Source organism: Struthio camelus, chromosome 3 (genome assembly GCF_040807025.1).
Source record: "Struthio camelus isolate bStrCam1 chromosome 3, bStrCam1.hap1, whole genome shotgun sequence".
NCBI lineage: Eukaryota > Metazoa > Chordata > Aves > Struthioniformes > Struthionidae > Struthio > Struthio camelus.
The window spans coordinates 143,171,467-143,198,073 of NC_090944.1; positions in this window are offsets into that span (position 1 = coordinate 143,171,467).

Below are 26,607 nucleotides of genomic sequence, written 5' to 3' on the forward strand. Positions count from 1 at the left end.
AGATAAGGAAGTTCCCAAATAAACCTGAAGAGAACAAAAACAGCTGATAAACAGAGGAGAGAACTACTTGAACTCCGGGTGAACTATCCTAATTAGCATAATAAAAAACCCACCGGCAAGCAGGGAAGCCCCCTGCTGATCAAAGCCCCTTCCCCATAGAGCATGCCGAGTAGAAAAAGAGGATACTGTGACTTCCAATGAAGAGGAGACCTAACAGAACCAATAAGAATGAGGAGGACTTAATGGCCTTGTAAACTATACTGAGAACTGTTGCTTAAACTGTATAAAGTGTAAGCTGTGTAGTAATGAGGTGTGCTAGCTTGGTGGAGTTACCACCTAGCACCCATCTCTGCGCAGAAATGAATTAAACAAATATCTCGACTCTGTGTGGTTTAGGCTCATTGCACACCGGGCGAAAGAACCCTTCTTTGGGACAACAGGTGCACACTGTGCAGAACGTCAAGCTGCTGAGCCCTCGGATGAACATGGTCATTAGGTAAGGCCAGTTGTGCTCCAGGAGCCTCTCGCTGGCGCTGGCTAACAGCAGAGGGCTAGCGCAGAGCAGAAGAGCAAGGCATCGCGGGAGAGCGGTCTGTCCCAACACAGCCCTTCCCGTCAGCAAGGGCTCCGTGAGTTCCCGAGTGGGAAAACCGCACAGCAGCCAGGGCTGTTTTCCGTGGGCAAAACAGGCACCAGTGGTCTCAGGCGAAACACTGGTTGCCTTATTTCAAACAAGCCAGGGACGGTTTTGGCTTCCCCAGCGTGCTGCCAACTGGAACGCGGACAGTACCTGTGTGGGGGCTACAGCACCTTTGGCAGCGCATCAAGAGCAAGGCCCGAGCAACTTGCAGCCTTTGGCGAGGAAATGGCGCAGGCAGAAGGCTAGGCCTCTTCCAGGCATACAGGCCCTTTTACAAGAGCTGCAGCTGCTTTTGGCGCTCAGCGGCCAAGCCATCACAAACACACGGGAAAAAGTCAACACCGAGCACAGGCACTCAGAGGCATCGAGCTACCTTGCAGCAGGGCTTCTTCTCGAAGGCTGAGAGGAGGGTACTAGCACCACTACCTCGGAAAGACGTCAAAGCCCTAGCTGCCTGCAGCCTTGCCTTTGCCCGGCCTCAGCTGCCTGGACACTGCCTGGGCTTCAACAGCCTCACGAGAGCACTTTCGCCATCTGCTGCTTCTCGGCTCTTGCTCTTTGCTGCTGGCTTCCAAAGGCTCCTCTGCCGCTCATCACCCTGGCGGTTCCCTCACCACGCGCACGCTGCCATATGCCCAGCAAGCAGCTGCTGCTCCATGTGGGTGGCCAGCAGAAAGTCGCAAACGCACTCCCCGTGCTTGCAAGAGCGCGCCTTTCAGAACGCCAAGCTGACGTCCAGACAAACTCCCAAAGCACAGGGGGAGCAGTTCCATCGGGAGCTGTTTCTTGCCTTGCTATTTTGTTTTGCTCGGTAGCAGTGACCTCGTTAGGCACACCGCTCTCTCTTCGAGACTGCAACGGACAAACCCAAAGAGCCACTCAGCGAGCATCATTTCTTTAATAAGGTCTTTCCTTTTCTACAAAAGTGGACGAGACACATGTTGTTTCTCAGGGGCAAAGCGAATGCCCTCCCTCAGGTGCCGCCGGCGCGCTCGCCTCCGCCACCAAGACGCACGGCCCCAGGAAGCCCTCGGGAGCTGCTCGCCGCCGCCGCCCTTGGCTGCTGGGCAAAGGAAAAGGAGGAGCGAGGCCGTCAGCGCTCCATGCCAGTCCCAGCCCTCCAAAGAAAGGCGCGCCCCCAAAGGCTGCAGCCTCAGGGGACCCCCTGCCCTGGGCAACCCCAGCCAGAGCCCCGAGGCGCCTGGCAGGACCACCCAGAAGGGCCCTGGGCACTCTCCGGCCCCGCCTGCACACCCAGCTCTCCCCCAGCTGGCCTGGCATGCAGACGCTTACCTCTGATGCAGCCGGGGGCGGGGGGCCCGCATGCAAACACTGGTGCCATCACCTGTGCACCGCCAAGCCGCTCAGCGCCAGGACGTCCTCGGGAGCTGACCGCCGCCACCACCACGCTCGTCCGGCATGCGAAGCAAAGCAGCAACGAGACCAGCAGTGGCCGCAGATGGGCCCCAGCCGCCCCAGAAACAAGCAGCCGACCCCCCCTCCCCTCCGTGACACACATTCCCCAGCCCTAGGGGACTCCCTTCCTGCTGCCCTGGGCAACTCCACTGAGGATCCCCCCCGAGGCACCAGCTGGGACCACCCAAAAGGGCCCTGCCACCTCTCCCAAACCTCCCAAGCACCTCCTGCCCACCGGAGCCCAGCACGCAGCCACTTAGCTGCTCTGCTGCGAAGGGACCCCCTCCACCCCCCCACCACCTCCTCCCGGGGCCACACACACCAACGCCAGCGGGCTTGCCTGCACACTGCAGCGCACGGGCCCGGGACATCCTCGGCAGCTGCTCACCGCCACGCTCGGCCGCCGTGCAAAGCAAAGGAGGAGTGAGGCCATCAGCGGCTGCCACCAGGCCACAGCCCCAAGAGACAAGCCCCCTGGGCCCCAACGGCACTCTCATCCCACCCTTGTGGAGGACTCCAGCGAGACCCCTGAGGGGCCAGGCAGCACAAGCCAAAAGGCTCCTCGGGGCTCTCCAACCCCTCCCAAACAGCCCCAACCCTCCGGGGCCCGGCCCGTGGCTGCGTACCTCCGCCATGGCACGCGGCCCCTCCGCACGCCAACACCGCGGCGGGCTCGCCTGCACTGCACTGCAGGGGCCTGGGACGTCCTCGGGAGCTGCTCTCCGCCACCCTCGGCCCCTGCGCAAAGCAAACGACGAGCAAAGCCAGCAGCAGCAGCTGCCAGGCCCCAAACAACTCCCCACAGCTCCCTCGGCCCCAAGGCCCGCACACAGCTCGGGGCCCCCCACGCTGCACCACGGCAATGACAGTGCTGAGCCCCACGCTAGCTCCCCGGCTGCCCACGAGGACACCAACCTTGCGGCCAGGGGAGCCGCCCTCCACGGCCACCAGAACACACAACTCGCTGCCACCCCGGGCAACGGTGACAATGCCCTCAGCAACAGGCACTACCTCCCCGGCAAGACCAACAAGCGCCCCAGTCCCCCCACCAAACTCTCCCACCGTGGCACCCGCACGCCAAGAAGCCTGGCACGAGGGCCCCAGGCAGCCAAAAGCCCATGCTCAGAAACCCTCCCGCTGCTCCGGCCTCATCCGCAACCTCCCGATCCCTCTGCAGCACTCGACACTTGCTCTCGCAAAGGCTGCCTCACACAAGGACACCCTGCCAAGAAGACGACAGGCGCTCGGCCGCCACGCAAAGCAAAGGCGGCAAGAAGCCGCTGCCTGGACAAACCACCCCCGCCAGCCCCGCCACACCCAACGCCAACGCTCTGGCCCCAGGAGCCCCCTGCCCACTGGCCCTTTTCTCTCTCTTCCCACCACCAAACACAGTGGCAAAGTGCAGGCTCACCTTTGCCAGCAGAAGCAGGCTATACGGCGACTCTTTCCCAGCACACTTCTCCCCAAGGGCAGCAGCTCCCCCATTCACCTGACCCACCACCACCCCCTCCACGCTGCAGGCACACAGCCCACGCTCCGTCTGCCCACACCAAAAAGGGCGACATGATGGGCACGCTGCTCAGGCCGCAGGCACCCCTTCCCCCAGCCAGCAATGGCCGCCCAATTCAGATGCACCACACCGAGGGGACGTTGCAGGGAAAAAAGACCAAGGCCCCCGGCTCAGCTTTCCCAAATGACACCAGGTCGGGGGCTGGAGCTGGGGGGGTCAAGACCAACTCCAGCAAACCTGTCCCAAAAGCAGCCCAAGGCTCGCTCTCTGCACCCACAAGTGCCCAACACCAACCTCCCCACACACCAGCGCAGCTCTTCTGAGATTGCAGTGGGCACGCAGGACACGAGTGGCACTAACGACAAGTCAACTCTCTGCTTTGGCGAGAGTCGCACAGCATGCAACAGCTTCTCCAACAGCTCACCCACCACCAAGCGCTTGCCGAGAAGCCCTCTTCGGCCCCTGCCCCCCCACCCCCCCGTAGCATTGGCGTGCCAAGTGCAGCCTCCAGAGACCTGCCCGTCCACGCTTCTGCTCGCTCCTCCCAAACCCACACCGTGCCCACTCAGACCCTGACACCAAAGCATCAGCCCCCCCTCCCCCTCGCAACGGTCACGCACTCGCCTGAAGTTGCAGAAAAGCGGTCTTGGGCCCCTCCGATGCCCTCCCTTAGCCAGTGCGAGGCAGAGGCCCAGCTCAGCACCAGAGAAGAGCTTGCCAAGCTCCACCCACCGCCACCTTCTCTTCTCCAGGCTGAACGCTCCCAGCTTGCTCAGCCTCTCCTCCGAGGAGAGAGGCTGCCGCCCCTTCCTCGCCTTGGTGACCCTTTGCTGGACTCGCTGCAGTCGGTCCATGTCTCTCGTGTCCTGGGCAGCCCACAGCTGGAGCCAGTACTCCGCGGGTGGCCTGCCCAGGGCTGAGGAGAGGGCAAGGAGCCTCCCCCACACCCACCCTTCCCCCGCTACCTGCTGGCAATGCTCTTCTCATGCTTCCCAGGATACCTTCTTGGCCACAAGGGCACATTGCTGCCTCCTGCTCAGCTCGTGCACCACCACCACCCCCAGGGCCTTCTCCGCCGAGCCGCTCTCCAGCTGCCTGGCCCCTAGCACGGACCGGTGCCCGCGTTCTTCGTCTCCCCCGCCCCGGGGCGCACCCTTTGCCTTTGTGGCACGCCAGGAGCTTGCTCTCTGCCCCTTTTGCCAGCCTCTGCAGGGCCCTGGGAAAAGCAGCACAGCAGCTTGGGCCATCAGCCACTCCTCCCAGGCTTGCATCACCTGTGTGACCTTGCTGCAGGTGCATTCAGTTGCATCTGCCAGGCTGCTAAGGAAGACCTCTGGAGTGAGAACACCTGTGCAAGCTCTGGCACACCTGTCAGTGCCTGGCAGAGTAGCTGCTAGCAGGCCCAGTGTGTGCAACTACACCCTGACCAAGTGCCCACCAGGGCCAGGCGGGCCTAGTCGCCCTTTTGGCAACAATGTCTAGCTGCTTCCCGGACAGCAGGTTCTCAGGCTTAGCACAGCTGAGCTAAGGGGAGAGTTGGCATAGCTTTAAGGGGCCCGTAGGCTGCAACGAGTCCAGTCCCGCCTGGGCGGCCGGCCCGTGCCTCCAGCAGCCTCCCATCAGCGAGCCCCGCCACGCGGTTCCCGCGGCTCCCCGTGCAGCTCGGACTGCAAGTCCTTTCCTGTGTTACCCACCCCCCCCAACCCACTTGCTTTGAGGGTCTCTCGGCCAGTAGCCGAGCCTCTCTTGCCCACCTCCTGAGCACTATGTTCCACACGCTTGGCTCCAGCATTGAGCCCTGGCGGACACCTGTGGTGCCTGGCCTCTCGCTGCTCCCTGTGCCCCCGAGCACAGCCCGCGGAGACCAGCGCTCGAGGCAGTGTTGCCTGCACCTCCCTGACCGCTTACCTAGCCTGTCCTTGCTCGGCTTGTCTAGGAGGAGGTGCAGGGCAGAGGCTGCTCGGAGTTTCCCAGATCCTCCGTCTTGCCCTTCTGGAAGGCTGGAGCCACTTTTGCCCTCCTCCCGTCCGCAGGCCCCTCGCCTCATCGCCACGACCTTTCCGAGATGATAGCGCGTGGCCTTACAATGACACGGGCCAGCGCCCGCCGCGCTCACGCGTGCAGCCCACCCGGGCCCATGCACGCGCCTGCGTCCACTTTGCTTCCACGCTCCCTTACCTGATCGTCCAGCCAGGGTCCGTCTTAGAGCAGCCTTCCCCTCTGCTCGCAGGCACCTGTGAGTGCTGAAGCCCGGTCTTCCTGGTGAAGCCTGAGCTGAAGAAAGCCTTCAGGACCTCTGCCTTGTCAGGCTCCTTTGTGCCCAGGGCCCCCGCCCCCTCTCGCAGCAGGCCCCCGGTTTCCCTCGCCTTCCTTTTGCTGCTGGTGGACGCTTAGGAGCCTTTCTTGTTGCCTTTCGTGGCCCTGGCCAGCTTCAACTCCAGGGGGCCTTTAGCTTGCCTAATGCCAGCCTCATGCGCACGCACGTGCTCACACGCTGTCTCCAGCTATGTGTCCTGAGGCACGCGACCACCTGCTTCCACCTCTTCTACACTTTGGACGTTTTTGGCACGAAAGACCGCTCCTCTGCTACAGAAGCGGTTCTCAAGGCAAAAGCTACAGGGGAAAAGTGAAGAGAAGAGCGAGAAAGGCCAGAGTGGTTGTGTTGGAGGTATGGGGAAAAAGGAGAGTAAGGTATTATTCAGTCTTTCACAGGTAGTTAACAAAACAAGGCCTTGAAGGAAGGAGCAAGACAACACTATAAGGCAACCAGATAAGGAAGTTCCCAAATAAACCTGAAGAGAACAAAAACAGCTGATAAACAGAGGAGAGAACTACTTGAACTCCGGGTGAACTATCCTAATTAGCATAATAAAAAACCCACCGGCAAGCAGGGAAGCCCCCTGCTGATCAAAGCCCCTTCCCCATAGAGCATGCCGAGTAGAAAAAGAGGATACTGTGACTTCCAATGAAGAGGAGACCTAACAGAACCAATAAGAATGAGGAGGACTTAATGGCCTTGTAAACTATACTGAGAACTGTTGCTTAAACTGTATAAAGTGTAAGCTGTGTAGTAATGAGGTGTGCTAGCTTGGTGGAGTTACCACCTAGCACCCATCTCTGCGCAGAAATGAATTAAACAAATATCTCGACTCTGTGTGGTTTAGGCTCATTGCACACCGGGCGAAAGAACCCTTCTTTGGGACAACAGGTGCACACTGTGCAGAACGTCAAGCTGCTGAGCCCTCGGATGAACATGGTCATTAGGTAAGGCCAGTTGTGCTCCAGGAGCCTCTCGCTGGCGCTGGCTAACAGCAGAGGGCTAGCGCAGAGCAGAAGAGCAAGGCATCGCAGGAGAGCGGTCTGTCCCAACACAGCCCTTCCCGTCAGCAAGGGCTCCGTGAGTTCCCGAGTGGGAAAACCGCACAGCAGCCAGGGCTGTTTTCCGTGGGCAAAACAGGCACCAGTGGTCTCAGGCGAAACACTGGTTGCCTTATTTCAAACAAGCCAGGGACGGTTTTGGCTTCCCCAGCGTGCTGCCAACTGGAACGCGGACAGTACCTGTGTGGGGGCTACAGCACCTTTGGCAGCGCATCAAGAGCAAGGCCCGAGCAACTTGCAGCCTTTGGCGAGGAAATGGCGCAGGCAGAAGGCTAGGCCTCTTCCAGGCATACAGGCCCTTTTACAAGAGCTGCAGCTGCTTTTGGCGCTCAGCGGCCAAGCCATCACAAACACACGGGAAAAAGTCAACACCGAGCACAGGCACTCAGAGGCATCGAGCTACCTTGCAGCAGGGCTTCTTCTCGAAGGCTGAGAGGAGGGTACTAGCACCACTACCTCGGAAAGACGTCAAAGCCCTAGCTGCCTGCAGCCTTGCCTTTGCCCGGCCTCAGCTGCCTGGACACTGCCTGGGCTTCAACAGCCTCACGAGAGCACTTTCGCCATCTGCTGCTTCTCGGCTCTTGCTCTTTGCTGCTGGCTTCCAAAGGCTCCTCTGCCGCTCATCACCCTGGCGGTTCCCTCACCACGCGCACGCTGCCATATGCCCAGCAAGCAGCTGCTGCTCCATGTGGGTGGCCAGCAGAAAGTCGCAAACGCACTCCCCGTGCTTGCAAGAGCGCGCCTTTCAGAACGCCAAGCTGACGTCCAGACAAACTCCCAAAGCACAGGGGGAGCAGTTCCATCGGGAGCTGTTTCTTGCCTTGCTATTTTGTTTTGCTCGGTAGCAGTGACCTCGTTAGGCACACCGCTCTCTCTTCGAGACTGCAACGGACAAACCCAAAGAGCCACTCAGCGAGCATCATTTCTTTAATAAGGTCTTTCCTTTTCTACAAAAGTGGACGAGACACATGTTGTTTCTCAGGGGCAAAGCGAATGCCCTCCCTCAGGTGCCGCCGGCGCGCTCGCCTCCGCCACCAAGACGCACGGCCCCAGGAAGCCCTCGGGAGCTGCTCGCCGCCGCCGCCCTTGGCTGCTGGGCAAAGGAAAAGGAGGAGCGAGGCCGTCAGCGCTCCATGCCAGTCCCAGCCCTCCAAAGAAAGGCGCGCCCCCAAAGGCTGCAGCCTCAGGGGACCCCCTGCCCTGGGCAACCCCAGCCAGAGCCCCGAGGCGCCTGGCAGGACCACCCAGAAGGGCCCTGGGCACTCTCCGGCCCCGCCTGCACACCCAGCTCTCCCCCAGCTGGCCTGGCATGCAGACGCTTACCTCTGATGCAGCCGGGGGCGGGGGGCCCGCATGCAAACACTGGTGCCATCACCTGTGCACCGCCAAGCCGCTCAGCGCCAGGACGCCCTCGGGAGCTGACCGCCGCCACCACCACGCTCGTCCGGCATGCGAAGCAAAGCAGCAACGAGACCAGCAGTGGCCGCAGATGGGCCCCAGCCGCCCCAGAAACAAGCAGCCGACCCCCCCTCCCCTCCGTGACACACATTCCCCAGCCCTAGGGGACTCCCTTCCTGCTGCCCTGGGCAACTCCACTGAGGATCCCCCCCGAGGCACCAGCTGGGACCACCCAAAAGGGCCCTGCCACCTCTCCCAAACCTCCCAAGCACCTCCTGCCCACCGGAGCCCAGCACGCAGCCACTTAGCTGCTCTGCTGCGAAGGGACCCCCTCCACCCCCCCACCACCTCCTCCCGGGGCCACATACACCAACGCCAGCGGGCTTGCCTGCACACTGCAGCGCACGGGCCCGGGACATCCTCGGCAGCTGCTCACCGCCACGCTCGGCCGCCGTGCAAAGCAAAGGAGGAGTGAGGCCATCAGCGGCTGCCACCAGGCCACAGCCCCAAGAGACAAGCCCCCTGGGCCCCGACGGCACTCTCATCCCACCCTTGTGGAGGACTCCAGCGAGACCCCTGAGGGGCCAGGCAGCACAAGCCAAAAGGCTCCTCGGGGCTCTCCAACCCCTCCCAAACAGCCCCAACCCTCCGGGGCCCGGCCCGTGGCTGCGTACCTCCGCCATGGCACGCGGCCCCTCCGCACGCCAACACCGCGGCGGGCTCGCCTGCACTGCACTGCAGGGGCCTGGGACGTCCTCGGGAGCTGCTCTCCGCCACCCTCGGCCCCTGCGCAAAGCAAACGACGAGCAAAGCCAGCAGCAGCAGCTGCCAGGCCCCAAACAACTCCCCACAGCTCCCTCGGCCCCAAGGCCCGCACACAGCTCGGGGCCCCCCACGCTGCACCACGGCAATGACAGTGCTGAGCCCCACGCTAGCTCCCCGGCTGCCCACGAGGACACCAACCTTGCGGCCAGGGGAGCCGCCCTCCACGGCCACCAGAACACACAACTCGCTGCCACCCCGGGCAACGGTGACAATGCCCTCAGCAACAGGCACTACCTCCCTGGCAAGACCAACAAGCGCCCCAGTCCCCCCACCAAACTCTCCCACCGTGGCACCCGCACGCCAAGAAGCCTGGCACGAGGGCCCCAGGCAGCCAAAAGCCCATGCTCAGAAACCCTCCCGCTGCTCCGGCCTCATCCGCAACCTCCCGATCCCTCTGCAGCACTCGACACTTGCTCTCGCAAAGGCTGCCTCACACAAGGACACCCTGCCAAGAAGACGACAGGCGCTCGGCCGCCACGCAAAGCAAAGGCGGCAAGAAGCCGCTGCCTGGACAAACCACCCCCGCCAGCCCCGCCACACCCAACGCCAACGCTCTGGCCCCAGGAGCCCCCTGCCCACTGGCCCTTTTCTCTCTCTTCCCACCACCAAACACAGTGGCAAAGTGCAGGCTCACCTTTGCCAGCAGAAGCAGGCTATACGGCGACTCTTTCCCAGCACACTTCTCCCCAAGGGCAGCAGCTCCCCCATTCACCTGACCCACCACCACCCCCTCCACGCTGCAGGCACACAGCCCACGCTCCGTCTGCCCACACCAAAAAGGGCGACATGATGGGCACGCTGCTCAGGCCGCAGGCACCCCTTCCCCCAGCCAGCAATGGCCGCCCAATTCAGATGCACCACACCGAGGGGACGTTGCAGGGAAAAAAGACCAAGGCCCCCGGCTCAGCTTTCCCAAATGACACCAGGTCGGGGGCTGGAGCTGGGGGGTCAAGACCAACTCCAGCAAACCTGTCCCAAAAGCAGCCCAAGGCTCGCTCTCTGCACCCACAAGTGCCCAACACCAACCTCCCCACACACCAGCGCAGCTCTTCTGAGATTGCAGTGGGCACGCAGGACACGAGTGGCACTAACGACAAGTCAACTCTCTGCTTTGGCGAGAGTCGCACAGCATGCAACAGCTTCTCCAACAGCTCACCCACCACCAAGCGCTTGCCGAGAAGCCCTCTTCGGCCCCTGCCCCCCCACCCCCCCGTAGCATTGGCGTGCCAAGTGCAGCCTCCAGAGACCTGCCCGTCCACGCTTCTGCTCGCTCCTCCCAAACCCACACCGTGCCCACTCAGACCCTGACACCAAAGCATCAGCCCCCCCTCCCCCTCGCAACGGTCACGCACTCGCCTGAAGTTGCAGAAAAGCGGTCTTGGGCCCCTCCGATGCCCTCCCTTAGCCAGTGCGAGGCAGAGGCCCAGCTCAGCACCAGAGAAGAGCTTGCCAAGCTCCACCCGCCGCCACCTTCTCTTCTCCAGGCTGAACGCTCCCAGCTTGCTCAGCCTCTCCTCCGAGGAGAGAGGCTGCCGCCCCTTCCTCGCCTTGGTGACCCTTTGCTGGACTCGCTGCAGTCGGTCCATGTCTCTCGTGTCCTGGGCAGCCCACAGCTGGAGCCAGTATTCCGCGGGTGGCCTGCCCAGGGCTGAGGAGAGGGCAAGGAGCCTCCCCCACACCCACCCTTCCCCCGCTACCTGCTGGCAATGCTCTTCTCATGCTTCCCAGGATACCTTCTTGGCCACAAGGGCACATTGCTGCCTCCTGCTCGGCTCGTGCACCACCACCACCCCCAGGGCCTTCTCCGCCGAGCCGCTCTCCAGCTGCCTGGCCCCTAGCACGGACCGGTGCCCGTGTTCTTCGTCTCCCCCGCCCCGGGGCGCACCCTTTGCCTTTGTGGCACGCCAGGAGCTTGCTCTCTGCCCCTTTTGCCAGCCTCTGCAGGGCCCTGGGAAAAGCAGCACAGCAGCTTGGGCCATCAGCCACTCCTCCCAGGCTTGCATCACCTGTGTGACCTTGCTGCAGGTGCATTCAGTTGCATCTGCCAGGCTGCTAAGGAAGACCTCTGGAGTGAGAACACCTGTGCAAGCTCTGGCACACCTGTCAGTGCCTGGCAGAGTAGCTGCTAGCAGGCCCAGTGTGTGCAACTACACCCTGACCAAGTGCCCACCAGGGCCAGGCGGGCCTAGTCGCCCTTTTGGCAACAATGTCTAGCTGCTTCCCGGACAGCAGGTTCTCAGGCTTAGCACAGCTGAGCTAAGGGGAGAGTTGGCATAGCTTTAAGGGGCCCGTAGGCTGCAACGAGTCCAGTCCCGCCTGGGCGGCCGGCCCGTGCCTCCAGCAGCCTCCCATCAGCGAGCCCCGCCACGCGGTTCCCGCGGCTCCCCGTGCAGCTCGGACTGCAAGTCCTTTCCTGTGTTACCCACCCCCCCCAACCCACTTGCTTTGAGGGTCTCTCGGCCAGTAGCCGAGCCTCTCTTGCCCACCTCCTGAGCACTATGTTCCACACGCTTGGCTCCAGCATTGAGCCCTGGCGGACACCTGTGGTGCCTGGCCTCTCGCTGCTCCCTGTGCCCCCGAGCACAGCCCGCGGAGACCAGCGCTCGAGGCAGTGTTGCCTGCACCTCCCTGACCGCTTACCTAGCCTGTCCTTGCTCGGCTTGTCTAGGAGGAGGTGCAGGGCAGAGGCTGCTCGGAGTTTCCCAGATCCTCCGTCTTGCCCTTCTGGAAGGCTGGAGCCACTTTTGCCCTCCTCCCGTCCGCAGGCCCCTCGCCTCATCGCCACGACCTTTCCGAGATGATAGCGCGTGGCCTTACAATGACACGGGCCAGCGCCCGCCGCGCTCACGCGTGCAGCCCACCCGGGCCCATGCACGCGCCTGCGTCCACTTTGCTTCCACGCTCCCTTACCTGATCGTCCAGCCAGGGTCCGTCTTAGAGCAGCCTTCCCCTCTGCTCGCAGGCACCTGCGAGTGCTGAAGCCCGGTCTTCCTGGTGAAGCCTGAGCTGAAGAAAGCCTTCAGGACCTCTGCCTTGTCAGGCTCCTTTGTGCCCAGGGCCCCCGCCCCCTCTCGCAGCAGGCCCCCAGTTTCCCTCGCCTTCCTTTTGCTGCTGGTGGACGCTTAGGAGCCTTTCTTGTTGCCTTTCGTGGCCCTGGCCAGCTTCAACTCCAGGGGGCCTTTAGCTTGCCTAATGCCAGCCTCATGCGCACGCACGTGCTCACACGCTGTCTCCAGCTATGTGTCCTGAGGCACGCGACCACCTGCTTCCACCTCTTCTACACTTTGGACGTTTTTGGCACGAAAGACCGCTCCTCTGCTACAGAAGCGGTTCTCAAGGCAAAAGCTACAGGGGAAAAGTGAAGAGAAGAGCGAGAAAGGCCAGAGTGGTTGTGTTGGAGGTATGGGGAAAAAGGAGAGTAAGGTATTATTCAGTCTTTCACAGGTAGTTAACAAAACAAGGCCTTGAAGGAAGGAGCAAGACAACACTATAAGGCAACCAGATAAGGAAGTTCCCAAATAAACCTGAAGAGAACAAAAACAGCTGATAAACAGAGGAGAGAGAACTACTTGAACTCCGGGTGAACTATCCTAATTAGCATAATAAAAAACCCACCTGCAAGCAGGGAAGCCCCCTGCTGATCAAAGCCCCTTCCCCATAGAGCATGCCGAGTAGAAAAAGAGGATACTGTGACTTCCAATGAAGAGGAGACCTAACAGAACCAATAAGAATGAGGAGGACTTAATGGCCTTGTAAACTATACTGAGAACTGTTGCTTAAACTGTATAAAGTGTAAGCTGTGTAGTAATGAGGTGTGCTAGCTTGGTGGAGTTACCACCTAGCACCCATCTCTGCGCAGAAATGAATTAAACAAATATCTCGACTCTGTGTGGTTTAGGCTCATTGCACACCGGGCGAAAGAACCCTTCTTTGGGACAACAGGTGCACACTGTGCAGAACGTCAAGCTGCTGAGCCCTCGGATGAACATGGTCATTAGGTAAGGCCAGTTGTGCTCCAGGAGCCTCTCGCTGGCGCTGGCTAACAGCAGAGGGCTAGCGCAGAGCAGAAGAGCAAGGCATCGCGGGAGAGCGGTCTGTCCCAACACAGCCCTTCCCGTCAGCAAGGGCTCCGTGAGTTCCCGAGTGGGAAAACCGCACAGCAGCCAGGGCTGTTTTCCGTGGGCAAAACAGGCACCAGTGGTCTCAGGCGAAACACTGGTTGCCTTATTTCAAACAAGCCAGGGACGGTTTTGGCTTCCCCAGCGTGCTGCCAACTGGAACGCGGACAGTACCTGTGTGGGGGCTACAGCACCTTTGGCAGCGCATCAAGAGCAAGGCCCGAGCAACTTGCAGCCTTTGGCGAGGAAATGGCGCAGGCAGAAGGCTAGGCCTCTTCCAGGCATACAGGCCCTTTTACAAGAGCTGCAGCTGCTTTTGGCGCTCAGCGGCCAAGCCATCACAAACACACGGGAAAAAGTCAACACCGAGCACAGGCACTCAGAGGCATCGAGCTACCTTGCAGCAGGGCTTCTTCTCGAAGGCTGAGAGGAGGGTACTAGCACCACTACCTCGGAAAGACGTCAAAGCCCTAGCTGCCTGCAGCCTTGCCTTTGCCCGGCCTCAGCTGCCTGGACACTGCCTGGGCTTCAACAGCCTCACGAGAGCACTTTCGCCATCTGCTGCTTCTCGGCTCTTGCTCTTTGCTGCTGGCTTCCAAAGGCTCCTCTGCCGCTCATCACCCTGGCGGTTCCCTCACCACGCGCACGCTGCCATATGCCCAGCAAGCAGCTGCTGCTCCATGTGGGTGGCCAGCAGAAAGTCGCAAACGCACTCCCTGTGCTTGCAAGAGCGCGCCTTTCAGAACGCCAAGCTGACGTCCAGACAAACTCCCAAAGCACAGGGGGAGCAGTTCCATCGGGAGCTGTTTCTTGCCTTGCTATTTTGTTTTGCTCGGTAGCAGTGACCTCGTTAGGCACACCGCTCTCTCTTCGAGACTGCAACGGACAAACCCAAAGAGCCACTCAGCGAGCATCATTTCTTTAATAAGGTCTTTCCTTTTCTACAAAAGTGGACGAGACACATGTTGTTTCTCAGGGGCAAAGCGAATGCCCTCCCTCAGGTGCCGCCGGCGCGCTCGCCTCCGCCACCAAGACGCACGGCCCCAGGAAGCCCTCGGGAGCTGCTCGCCGCCGCCGCCCTTGGCTGCTGGGCAAAGGAAAAGGAGGAGCGAGGCCGTCAGCGCTCCATGCCAGTCCCAGCCCTCCAAAGAAAGGCGCGCCCCCAAAGGCTGCAGCCTCAGGGGACCCCCCTGCCCTGGGCAACCCCAGCCAGAGCCCCGAGGCGCCTGGCAGGACCACCCAGAAGGGCCCTGGGCACTCTCCGGCCCCGCCTGCACACCCAGCTCTCCCCCAGCTGGCCTGGCATGCAGACGCTTACCTCTGATGCAGCCGGGGGCGGGGGGGCCCGCATGCAAACACTGGTGCCATCACCTGTGCACCGCCAAGCCGCTCAGCGCCAGGACGCCCTCGGGAGCTGACCGCCGCCACCACCACGCTCGTCCGGCATGCGAAGCAAAGCAGCAACGAGACCAGCAGTGGCCGCAGATGGGCCCCAGCCGCCCCAGAAACAAGCAGCCGACCCCCCCTCCCCTCCGTGACACACATTCCCCAGCCCTAGGGGACTCCCTTCCTGCTGCCCTGGGCAACTCCACTGAGGATCCCCCCCGAGGCACCAGCTGGGACCACCCAAAAGGGCCCTGCCACCTCTCCCAAACCTCCCAAGCACCTCCTGCCCACCGGAGCCCAGCACGCAGCCACTTAGCTGCTCTGCTGCAAAGGGACCCCCTCCACCCACCACCACCTCCTCCCGGGGCCACACACACCAACGCCAGCGTGCTTGCCTGCACACTGCAGCGCACGGGCCCGGGACATCCTCGGCAGCTGCTCACCGCCACGCTCGGCCGCCGTGCAAAGCAAAGGAGGAGTGAGGCCATCAGCGGCTGCCACCAGGCCACAGCCCCAAGAGACAAGCCCCCTGGGCCCCGACGGCACTCTCATCCCACCCTTGTGGAGGACTCCAGCGAGACCCCTGAGGGGCCAGGCAGCACAAGCCAAAAGGCTCCTCGGGGCTCTCCAACCCCTCCCAAACAGCCCCAACCCTCCGGGGCCCGGCCCGTGGCTGCGTACCTCCGCCATGGCACGCGGCCCCTCCGCACGCCAACACCGGCGCGCTCGCCTGCACTGCACTGCAGGGGCCTGGGACGTCCTCGGGAGCTGCTCTCCGCCACCCTCGGCCCCTGCGCAAAGCAAACGACGAGCAAAGCCAGCAGCAGCAGCTGCCAGGCCCCAGGCCCCAAACAACTCCCCACAGCTCCCTCGGCCCCAAGGCCCGCACACAGCTCGGGGCCCCCCACACTGCACCACGGCAATGACAGTGCTGAGCCCCACGCTAGCTCCCCGGCTGCCCACGAGGACACCAACCTTGCGGCCAGGGGAGCCGCCCTCCATGGCCACCAGAACACAGAACTCGCTGCCACCCCGGGCAACGGTGACAATGCCCTCAGCAACAGGCACTACCTCCCCGGCAAGACCAACAAGCGCCCCAGTCCCCCCACCAAACTCTCCCACCGTGGCACCCGCACGCCAAGAAGCCTGGCACGAGGGCCCCAGGCAGCCAAAAGCCCATGCTCAGAAACCCTCCCGCTGCTCCGGCCTCATCCGCAACCTCCCGATCCCTCTGCAGCACTCGACACTTGCTCTCGCAAAGGCTGCCTCACACAAGGACACCCTGCCAAGAAGACGACAGGCGCTCGGCCGCCACGCAAAGCAAAGGCGGCAAGAAGCCGCTGCCTGGACAAACCACCCCCGCCAGCCCCGCCACACCCAACGCCAACGCTCTGGCCCCAGGAGCCCCCTGCCCACTGGCCCTTTTCTCTCTCTTCCCACCACCAAACACAGTGGCAAAGTGCAGGCTCACCTTTGCCAGCAGAAGCAGGCTATACGGCGACTCTTTCCCAGCACACTTCTCCCCAAGGGCAGCAGCTCCCCCATTCACCTGACCCACCACCACCCCCTCCACGCTGCAGGCACACAGCCCACGCTCCGTCTGCCCACACCAAAAAGGGCGACATGATGGGCACGCTGCTCAGGCCGCAGGCACCCCTTCCCCCAGCCAGCAATGGCCGCCCAATTCAGATGCACCACACCGAGGGGACGTTGCAGGGAAAAAAGACCAAGGCCCCCGGCTCAGCTTTCCCAAATGACACCAGGTCGGGGGCTGGAGCTGGGGGGGTCAAGACCAACTCCAGCAAACCTGTCCCAAAAGCAGCCCAAGGCTCGCTCTCTGCACCCACAAGTGCCCAACACCAACCTCCCCACACACCAGCGCAGCTCTTCTGAGATTGCAGTGGGCACGCAGGACACGAGTGGCACTAACGACAAGTCAACTCTCTGCTTTGGCGAGAGTCGCACAGCATGCAACAGCTTCTCCAACAGCTCACCCACCACCAAGCGCTTGCCGAGAAGCCCTCTTCGGCCCCTGCCCCCCCACCCCCCCGTAGCATTGGCGTGCCAAGTGCAGCCTCCAGAGACCTGCCCGTCCACGCTTCTGCTCGCTCCTCCCAAACCCACACCGTGCCCACTCAGACCCTGACACCAAAGCATCAGCCCCCCCTCCCCCTCGCAACGGTCACGCACTCGCCTGAAGTTGCAGAAAAGCGGTCTTGGGCCCCTCCGATGCCCTCCCTTAGCCAGTGCGAGGCAGAGGCCCAGCTCAGCACCAGAGAAGAGCTTGCCAAGCTCCACCCACCGCCACCTTCTCTTCTCCAGGCTGAACGCTCCCAGCTTGCTCAGCCTCTCCTCCGAGGAGAGAGGCTGCCGCCCCTTCCTCGCCTTGGTGACCCTTTGCTGGACTCGCTGCAGTCGGTCCATGTCTCTCGTGTCCTGGGCAGCCCACAGCTGGAGCCAGTACTCCGCGGGTGGCCTGCCCAGGGCTGAGGAGAGGGCAAGGAGCCTCCCCCACACCCACCCTTCCCCCGCTACCTGCTGGCAATGCTCTTCTCATGCTTCCCAGGATACCTTCTTGGCCACAAGGGCACATTGCTGCCTCCTGCTCAGCTCGTGCACCACCACCACCCCCAGGGCCTTCTCCGCCGAGCCGCTCTCCAGCTGCCTGGCCCCTAGCACGGACCGGTGCCCGCGTTCTTCGTCTCCCCCGCCCCGGGGCGCACCCTTTGCCTTTGTGGCACGCCAGGAGCTTGCTCTCTGCCCCTTTTGCCAGCCTCTGCAGGGCCCTGGGAAAAGCAGCACAGCAGCTTGGGCCATCAGCCACTCCTCCCAGGCTTGCATCACCTGTGTGACCTTGCTGCAGGTGCATTCAGTTGCATCTGCCAGGCTGCTAAGGAAGACCTCTGGAGTGAGAACACCTGTGCAAGCTCTGGCACACCTGTCAGTGCCTGGCAGAGTAGCTGCTAGCAGGCCCAGTGTGTGCAACTACACCCTGACCAAGTGCCCACCAGGGCCAGGCGGGCCTAGTCGCCCTTTTGGCAACAATGTCTAGCTGCTTCCCGGACAGCAGGTTCTCAGGCTTAGCACAGCTGAGCTAAGGGGAGAGTTGGCATAGCTTTAAGGGGCCCGTAGGCTGCAACGAGTCCAGTCCCGCCTGGGCGGCCGGCCCGTGCCTCCAGCAGCCTCCCATCAGCGAGCCCCGCCACGCGGTTCCCGCGGCTCCCCGTGCAGCTCGGACTGCAAGTCCTTTCCTGTGTTACCCACCCCCCCCCAAACCACTTGCTTTGAGGGTCTCTCGGCCAGTAGCCGAGCCTCTCTTGCCCACCTCCTGAGCACTATGTTCCACACGCTTGGCTCCAGCATTGAGCCCTGGCGGACACCTGTGGTGCCTGGCCTCTCGCTGCTCCCTGTGCCCCCGAGCACAGCCCGCGGAGACCAGCGCTCGAGGCAGTGTTGCCTGCACCTCCCTGACCGCTTACCTAGCCTGTCCTTGCTCGGCTTGTCTAGGAGGAGGTGCAGGGCAGAGGCTGCTCGGAGTTTCCCAGATCCTCCGTCTTGCCCTTCTGGAAGGCTGGAGCCACTTTTGCCCTCCTCCCGTCCGCAGGCCCCTCGCCTCATCGCCACGACCTTTCCGAGATGATAGCGCGTGGCCTTACAATGACACGGGCCAGCGCCCGCCGCGCTCACGCGTGCAGCCCACCCGGGCCCATGCACGCGCCTGCGTCCACTTTGCTTCCACGCTCCCTTACCTGATCGTCCAGCCAGGGTCCGTCTTAGAGCAGCCTTCCCCTCTGCTCGCAGGCACCTGTGAGTGCTGAAGCCCGGTCTTCCTGGTGAAGCCTGAGCTGAAGAAAGCCTTCAGGACCTCTGCCTTGTCAGGCTCCTTTGTGCCCAGGGCCCCCGCCCCCTCTCGCAGCAGGCCCCCGGTTTCCCTCGCCTTCCTTTTGCTGCTGGTGGACGCTTAGGAGCCTTTCTTGTTGCCTTTCGTGGCCCTGGCCAGCTTCAACTCCAGGGGGCCTTTAGCTTGCCTAATGCCAGCCTCATGCGCACGCACGTGCTCACACGCTGTCTCCAGCTATGTGTCCTGAGGCACGCGACCACCTGCTTCCACCTCTTCTACACTTTGGACGTTTTTGGCACGAAAGACCGCTCCTCTGCTACAGAAGCGGTTCTCAAGGCAAAAGCTACAGGGGAAAAGTGAAGAGAAGAGCGAGAAAGGCCAGAGTGGTTGTGTTGGAGGTATGGGGAAAAAGGAGAGTAAGGTATTATTCAGTCTTTCACAGGTAGTTAACAAAACAAGGCCTTGAAGGAAGGAGCAAGACAACACTATAAGGCAACCAGATAAGGAAGTTCCCAAATAAACCTGAAGAGAACAAAAACAGCTGATAAACAGAGGAGAGAACTACTTGAACTCCGGGTGAACTATCCTAATTAGCATAATAAAAAACCCACCGGCAAGCAGGGAAGCCCCCTGCTGATCAAAGCCCCTTCCCCATAGAGCATGCCGAGTAGAAAAAGAGGATACTGTGACTTCCAATGAAGAGGAGACCTAACAGAACCAATAAGAATGAGGAGGACTTAATGGCCTTGTAAACTATACTGAGAACTGTTGCTTAAACTGTATAAAGTGTAAGCTGTGTAGTAATGAGGTGTGCTAGCTTGGTGGAGTTACCACCTAGCACCCATCTCTGCGCAGAAATGAATTAAACAAATATCTCGACTCTGTGTGGTTTAGGCTCATTGCACACCGGGCGAAAGAACCCTTCTTTGGGACAACAGGTGCACACTGTGCAGAACGTCAAGCTGCTGAGCCCTCGGATGAACATGGTCATTAGGTAAGGCCAGTTGTGCTCCAGGAGCCTCTCGCTGGCGCTGGCTAACAGCAGAGGGCTAGCGCAGAGCAGAAGAGCAAGGCATCGCGGGAGAGCGGTCTGTCCCAACACAGCCCTTCCCGTCAGCAAGGGCTCCGTGAGTTCCCGAGTGGGAAAACCGCACAGCAGCCAGGGCTGTTTTCCGTGGGCAAAACAGGCACCAGTGGTCTCAGGCGAAACACTGGTTGCCTTATTTCAAACAAGCCAGGGACGGTTTTGGCTTCCCCAGCGTGCTGCCAACTGGAACGCGGACAGTACCTGTGTGGGGGCTACAGCACCTTTGGCAGCGCATCAAGAGCAAGGCCCGAGCAACTTGCAGCCTTTGGCGAGGAAATGGCGCAGGCAGAAGGCTAGGCCTCTTCCAGGCATACAGGCCCTTTTACAAGAGCTGCAGCTGCTTTTGGCGCTCAGCGGCCAAGCCATCACAAACACACGGGAAAAAGTCAACACCGAGCACAGGCACTCAGAGGCATCGAGCTACCTTGCAGCAGGGCTTCTTCTCGAAGGCTGAGAGGAGGGTACTAGCACCACTACCTCGGAAAGACGTCAAAGCCCTAGCTGCCTGCAGCCTTGCCTTTGCCCGGCCTCAGCTGCCTGGACACTGCCTGGGCTTCAACAGCCTCACGAGAGCACTTTCGCCATCTGCTGCTTCTCGGCTCTTGCTCTTTGCTGCTGGCTTCCAAAGGCTCCTCTGCCGCTCATCACCCTGGCGGTTCCCTCACCACGCGCACGCTGCCATATGCCCAGCAAGCAGCTGCTGCTCCATGTGGGTGGCCAGCAGAAAGTCGCAAACGCACTCCCCGTGCTTGCAAGAGCGCGCCTTTCAGAACGCCAAGCTGACGTCCAGACAAACTCCCAAAGCACAGGGGGAGCAGTTCCATCGGGAGCTGTTTCTTGCCTTGCTATTTTGTTTTGCTCGGTAGCAGTGACCTCGTTAGGCACACCGCTCTCTCTTCGAGACTGCAACGGACAAACCCAAAGAGCCACTCAGCGAGCATCATTTCTTTAATAAGGTCTTTCCTTTTCTACAAAAGTGGACGAGACACATGTTGTTTCTCAGGGGCAAAGCGAATGCCCTCCCTCAGGTGCCGCCGGCGCGCTCGCCTCCGCCACCAAGACGCACGGCCCCAGGAAGCCCTCGGGAGCTGCTCGCCGCCGCCGCCCTTGGCTGCTGGGCAAAGGAAAAGGAGGAGCGAGGCCGTCAGCGCTCCATGCCAGTCCCAGCCCTCCAAAGAAAGGCGCGCCCCCAAAGGCTGCAGCCTCAGGGGACCCCCTGCCCTGGGCAACCCCAGCCAGAGCCCCGAGGCGCCTGGCAGGACCACCCAGAAGGGCCCTGGGCACTCTCCGGCCCCGCCTGCACACCCAGCTCTCCCCCAGCTGGCCTGGCATGCAGACGCTTACCTCTGATGCAGCCGGGGGCGGGGGGCCCGCATGCAAACACTGGTGCCATCACCTGTGCACCGCCAAGCCGCTCAGCGCCAGGACGCCCTCGGGAGCTGACCGCCGCCACCACCACGCTCGTCCGGCATGCGAAGCAAAGCAGCAACGAGACCAGCAGTGGCCGCAGATGGGCCCCAGCCGCCCCAGAAACAAGCAGCCGACCCCCCCTCCCCTCCGTGACACACATTCCCCAGCCCTAGGGGACTCCCTTCCTGCTGCCCTGGGCAACTCCACTGAGGATCCCCCCCGAGGCACCAGCTGGGACCACCCAAAAGGGCCCTGCCACCTCTCCCAAACCTCCCAAGCACCTCCTGCCCACCGGAGCCCAGCACGCAGCCACTTAGCTGCTCTGCTGCGAAGGGACCCCCTCCACCCACCACCACCTCCTCCCGGGGCCACACACACCAACACCAGCGGGCTTGCCTGCACACTGCAGCGCACGGGCCCGGGACATCCTCGGCAGCTGCTCACCGCCACGCTCGGCCGCCGTGCAAAGCAAAGGAGGAGTGAGGCCATCAGCGGCTGCCACCAGGCCACAGCCCCAAGAGACAAGCCCCCTGGGCCCCGACGGCACTCTCATCCCACCCTTGTGGAGGACTCCAGCGAGACCCCTGAGGGGCCAGGCAGCACAAGCCAAAAGGCTCCTCGGGGCTCTCCAACCCCTCCCAAACAGCCCCAACCCTCCGGGGCCCGGCCCGTGGCTGCGTACCTCCGCCATGGCACGCGGCCCCTCCGCACGCCAACACCGGCGCGCTCGCCTGCACTGCACTGCAGGGGCCTGGGACGTCCTCGGGAGCTGCTCTCCGCCACCCTCGGCCCCTGCGCAAAGCAAACGACGAGCAAAGCCAGCAGCAGCAGCTGCCAGGCCCCAGGCCCCAAACAACTCCCCACAGCTCCCTCGGCCCCAAGGCCCGCACACAGCTCGGGGCCCCCCACGCTGCACCACGGCAATGACAGTGCTGAGCCCCACGCTAGCTCCCCGGCTGCCCACGAGGACACCAACCTTGCGGCCAGGGGAGCCGCCCTCCATGGCCACCAGAACACACAACTCGCTGCCACCCCGGGCAACGGTGACAATGCCCTCAGCAACAGGCACTACCTCCCCGGCAAGACCAACAAGCGCCCCAGTCCCCCCACCAAACTCTCCCACCGTGGCACCCGCACGCCAAGAAGCCTGGCACGAGGGCCCCAGGCAGCCAAAAGCCCATGCTCAGAAACCCTCCCGCTGCTCCGGCCTCATCCGCAACCTCCCGATCCCTCTGCAGCACTCGACACTTGCTCTCGCAAAGGCTGCCTCACACAAGGACACCCTGCCAAGAAGACGACAGGCGCTCGGCCGCCACGCAAAGCAAAGGCGGCAAGAAGCCGCTGCCTGGACAAACCACCCCCGCCAGCCCCGCCACACCCAACGCCAACGCTCTGGCCCCAGGAGCCCCCTGCCCACTGGCCCTTTTCTCTCTCTTCCCACCACCAAACACAGTGGCAAAGTGCAGGCTCACCTTTGCCAGCAGAAGCAGGCTATACGGCGACTCTTTCCCAGCACACTTCTCCCCAAGGGCAGCAGCTCCCCCATTCACCTGACCCACCACCACCCCCTCCACGCTGCAGGCACACAGCCCACGCTCCGTCTGCCCACACCAAAAAGGGCGACATGATGGGCACGCTGCTCAGGCCGCAGGCACCCCTTCCCCCAGCCAGCAATGGCCGCCCAATTCAGATGCACCACACCGAGGGGACGTTGCAGGGAAAAAAGACCAAGGCCCCCGGCTCAGCTTTCCCAAATGACACCAGGTCGGGGGCTGGAGCTGGGGGGTCAAGACCAACTCCAGCAAACCTGTCCCAAAAGCAGCCCAAGGCTCGCTCTCTGCACCCACAAGTGCCCAACACCAACCTCCCCACACACCAGCGCAGCTCTTCTGAGATTGCAGTGGGCACGCAGGACACGAGTGGCACTAACGACAAGTCAACTCTCTGCTTTGGCGAGAGTCGCACAGCATGCAACAGCTTCTCCAACAGCTCACCCACCACCAAGCGCTTGCCGAGAAGCCCTCTTCGGCCCCTGCCCCCCCACCCCCCCGTAGCATTGGCGTGCCAAGTGCAGCCTCCAGAGACCTGCCCGTCCACGCTTCTGCTCGCTCCTCCCAAACCCACACCGTGCCCACTCAGACCCTGACACCAAAGCATCAGCCCCCCCTCCCCCTTGCAACGGTCACGCACTCGCCTGAAGTTGCAGAAAAGCGGTCTTGGGCCCCTCCGATGCCCTCCCTTAGCCAGTGCGAGGCAGAGGCCCAGCTCAGCACCAGAGAAGAGCTTGCCAAGCTCCACCCGCCGCCACCTTCTCTTCTCCAGGCTGAACGCTCCCAGCTTGCTCAGCCTCTCCTCCGAGGAGAGAGGCTGCCGCCCCTTCCTCGCCTTGGTGACCCTTTGCTGGACTCGCTGCAGTCGGTCCATGTCTCTCGTGTCCTGGGCAGCCCACAGCTGGAGCCAGTATTCCGCGGGTGGCCTGCCCAGGGCTGAGGAGAGGGCAAGGAGCCTCCCCCACACCCACCCTTCCCCCGCTACCTGCTGGCAATGCTCTTCTCATGCTTCCCAGGATACCTTCTTGGCCACAAGGGCACATTGCTGCCTCCTGCTCGGCTCGTGCACCACCACCACCCCCAGGGCCTTCTCCGCCGAGCCGCTCTCCAGCTGCCTGGCCCCTAGCACGGACCGGTGCCCGTGTTCTTCGTCTCCCCCGCCCCGGGGCGCACCCTTTGCCTTTGTGGCACGCCAGGAGCTTGCTCTCTGCCCCTTTTGCCAGCCTCTGCAGGGCCCTGGGAAAAGCAGCACAGCAGCTTGGGCCATCAGCCACTCCTCCCAGGCTTGCATCACCTGTGTGACCTTGCTGCAGGTGCATTCAGTTGCATCTGCCAGGCTGCTAAGGAAGACCTCTGGAGTGAGAACACCTGTGCAAGCTCTGGCACACCTGTCAGTGCCTGGCAGAGTAGCTGCTAGCAGGCCCAGTGTGTGCAACTACACCCTGACCAAGTGCCCACCAGGGCCAGGCGGGCCTAGTCGCCCTTTTGGCAACAATGTCTAGCTGCTTCCCGGACAGCAGGTTCTCAGGCTTAGCACAGCTGAGCTAAGGGGAGAGTTGGCATAGCTTTAAGGGGCCTGTAGGCTGCAACGAGTCCAGTCCCGCCTGGGCGGCCGGCCCGTGCCTCCAGCAGCCTCCCATCAGCGAGCCCCGCCACGCGGTTCCCGCGGCTCCCCGTGCAGCTCGGACTGCAAGTCCTTTCCTGTGTTACCCACCCCCCCAACCCACTTGCTTTGAGGGTCTCTCGGCCAGTAGCCGAGCCTCTCTTGCCCACCTCCTGAGCACTATGTTCCACACGCTTGGCTCCAGCATTGAGCCCTGGCGGACACCTGTGGTGCCTGGCCTCTCGCTGCTCCCTGTGCCCCCGAGCACAGCCCGCGGAGACCAGCGCTCGAGGCAGTGTTGCCTGCACCTCCCTGACCGCTTACCTAGCCTGTCCTTGCTCGGCTTGTCTAGGAGGAGGTGCAGGGCAGAGGCTGCTCGGAGTTTCCCAGATCCTCCGTCTTGCCCTTCTGGAAGGCTGGAGCCACTTTTGCCCTCCTCCCGTCCGCAGGCCCCTCGCCTCATCGCCACGACCTTTCCGAGATGATAGCGCGTGGCCTTACAATGACACGGGCCAGCGCCCGCCGCGCTCACGCGTGCAGCCCACCCGGGCCCATGCACGCGCCTGCGTCCACTTTGCTTCCACGCTCCCTTACCTGATCGTCCAGCCAGGGTCCGTCTTAGAGCAGCCTTCCCCTCTGCTCGCAGGCACCTGCGAGTGCTGAAGCCCGGTCTTCCTGGTGAAGCCTGAGCTGAAGAAAGCCTTCAGGACCTCTGCCTTGTCAGGCTCCTTTGTGCCCAGGGCCCCCGCCCCCTCTCGCAGCAGGCCCCCAGTTTCCCTCGCCTTCCTTTTGCTGCTGGTGGACGCTTAGGAGCCTTTCTTGTTGCCTTTCGTGGCCCTGGCCAGCTTCAACTCCAGGGGGCCTTTAGCTTGCCTAATGCCAGCCTCATGCGCACGCACGTGCTCACACGCTGTCTCCAGCTATGTGTCCTGAGGCACGCGACCACCTGCTTCCACCTCTTCTACACTTTGGACGTTTTTGGCACGAAAGACCGCTCCTCTGCTACAGAAGCGGTTCTCAAGGCAAAAGCTACAGGGGAAAAGTGAAGAGAAGAGCGAGAAAGGCCAGAGTGGTTGTGTTGGAGGTATGGGGAAAAAGGAGAGTAAGGTATTATTCAGTCTTTCACAGGTAGTTAACAAAACAAGGCCTTGAAGGAAGGAGCAAGACAACACTATAAGGCAACCAGATAAGGAAGTTCCCAAATAAACCTGAAGAGAACAAAAACAGCTGATAAACAGAGGAGAGAACTACTTGAACTCCGGGTGAACTATCCTAATTAGCATAATAAAAAACCCACCGGCAAGCAGGGAAGCCCCCTGCTGATCAAAGCCCCTTCCCCATAGAGCATGCCGAGTAGAAAAAGAGGATACTGTGACTTCCAATGAAGAGGAGACCTAACAGAACCAATAAGAATGAGGAGGACTTAATGGCCTTGTAAACTATACTGAGAACTGTTGCTTAAACTGTATAAAGTGTAAGCTGTGTAGTAATGAGGTGTGCTAGCTTGGTGGAGTTACCACCTAGCACCCATCTCTGCGCAGAAATGAATTAAACAAATATCTCGACTCTGTATGGTTTAGGCTCATTGCACACCGGGCGAAAGAACCCTTCTTTGGGACAACAGGTGCACACTGTGCAGAACGTCAAGCTGCTGAGCCCTCGGATGAACATGGTCATTAGGTAAGGCCAGTTGTGCTCCAGGAGCCTCTCGCTGGCGCTGGCTAACAGCAGAGGGCTAGCGCAGAGCAGAAGAGCAAGGCATCGCGGGAGAGCGGTCTGTCCCAACACAGCCCTTCCCGTCAGCAAGGGCTCCGTGAGTTCCCGAGTGGGAAAACCGCACAGCAGCCAGGGCTGTTTTCCGTGGGCAAAACAGGCACCAGTGGTCTCAGGCGAAACACTGGTTGCCTTATTTCAAACAAGCCAGGGACGGTTTTGGCTTCCCCAGCGTGCTGCCAACTGGAACGCGGACAGTACCTGTGTGGGGGCTACAGCACCTTTGGCAGCGCATCAAGAGCAAGGCCCGAGCAACTTGCAGCCTTTGGCGAGGAAATGGCGCAGGCAGAAGGCTAGGCCTCTTCCAGGCATACAGGCCCTTTTACAAGAGCTGCAGCTGCTTTTGGCGCTCAGCGGCCAAGCCATCACAAACACACGGGAAAAAGTCAACACCGAGCACAGGCACTCAGAGGCATCGAGCTACCTTGCAGCAGGGCTTCTTCTCGAAGGCTGAGAGGAGGGTACTAGCACCACTACCTCGGAAAGACGTCAAAGCCCTAGCTGCCTGCAGCCTTGCCTTTGCCCGGCCTCAGCTGCCTGGACACTGCCTGGGCTTCAACAGCCTCACGAGAGCACTTTCGCCATCTGCTGCTTCTCGGCTCTTGCTCTTTGCTGCTGGCTTCCAAAGGCTCCTCTGCCGCTCATCACCCTGGCGGTTCCCTCACCACGCGC